Source organism: Physeter macrocephalus, chromosome 5 (assembly GCF_002837175.3).
Source record: "Physeter macrocephalus isolate SW-GA chromosome 5, ASM283717v5, whole genome shotgun sequence".
Taxonomy (NCBI): domain Eukaryota; kingdom Metazoa; phylum Chordata; class Mammalia; order Artiodactyla; family Physeteridae; genus Physeter; species Physeter macrocephalus.
Window position 1 is genome coordinate 39,605,038 of NC_041218.1, and position 1,716 is coordinate 39,606,753.

Genomic DNA, 1,716 nt, shown 5'->3' on the forward strand with positions numbered 1-1,716 from the left:
ATGATAAAAACCCTCCAGAAAGTAGGCATAGAGGGAACTTACCTCGACATAATAAAGGCCATATATGACAAACCCACAGCCAACCTCATTCTCAATGGTGAAAAACTGAAAACATTTCCTCTAAGATCAGGAACTAGACAAGGATGTCCACTCTCACCACTATTATTCAACATCAGTTTGGAAGTTCTAGCCACAGCAATCAGAGAAGGAAAAGAAATAAAAGGAATACAAATTGGAAAAAAAGAAGTACATATAAAATCCTAAAGATGCTACCAGAGAACTACTAGAGCTAATCAATGAATTTGGTAGAGTAGCAGGATACAAAATTAATGCAGGGAAATCTCTTGCATTCCTATACACTGATATTGAAATATCTGAAAGAGAAATTAAGGAAACACTCCCATTTACCATTGCAACCAAAGGAATAAAACAGCTAGGAATAAACCTACCTAAGGAGACCAAAGACCCGTATGAAGAAAACTATAAGACACTGATAAAAGAAATTAAAGATGATACAAACAGATGGAGAGATATACCACGTTCTTGGATTGGAAGAATCAACATTGTGAAAATGACTATACTACACAAAGCAATCTACCGATTCAATGCAATCCCTATCAAACTACCAATGGCATTTTTCATAGGACTATGGAGAAAAGACAGCCTCTTCAATAAGTGGTGCTGGGAAAACTGGACAGCTACATGTAAAAGAATGAAATAAGAACACTCCCTAAACACCATACACAAATGGATTAAAGACCTAAATGTAAGGCCAGACACTATAAAACTCTTAGAGGAAAACATAGGCAGAACATTCTATGACATAAATCACAGCAAGATCCTTTTTGCCCCACCTCCTAGAGAAATGGAAATAAAAACAAAAATAAACAAATGGGACCTAATGAAACTTAAAAGCTTTTGCACAGCCAAGGAAACCACAAACAAGATGAAAAGACAACCCTCAAAATGGGAGAAAATATTTACAAATGAAGTAACTGTCAAAGGATTAATCTCAAACATTTACAAGCAGCTCAATATCAAAAGAACAAACAACCCAATCCAAAAATGGGCAGAAGACCTAAATAGACATTTCTCCAAATAAGATATACAAATTGCCAGCAAACACATGAAAGTATGTTCAACATCACTAATCATTAGAGAAATGCAAATCAAATCTACAATGAGGTATCACCTCACAGCAGTCAGAATGGCCATCATCAAGAAATCTACAAACAGTAAATGCTGGAGAGGGTGTGGAGAAAAGGCAGCCCTCTTGCACTGTTGGTGGGAATGTAAATTGATATAGCCACTATGGAGAACAGTATGGAGGTTCGTTAAAAAACTAAAAATAGAACTACCATACAACCCAGCAATCCCACTACTGGGCATATACCCTGAGAAAACCATAATTCAAAAAGAGTCATGTACTACAATGTGTATTGCAGTTCTATTTACAATAGCCAGGACATGGAAGCAAGCCTAGTGTCCATCGTCAGGTGAATTGATAAAAAAAGATGTGGCACACATATACAATGGAATATTATTCAGCCATAAAAAGAAACAAAATTGAGTTATTTGTAGTGAGGTGGATGGACCCAGAATCTGTCATACAAAGCGAAATAAGTCAGAAAGAGGAAAACAAATACTGTATGCTAACACATATACATGAATCTTAAAAAAAAAAAAAGAAATGGTTCTGAAGAACCTAGCGGCAGG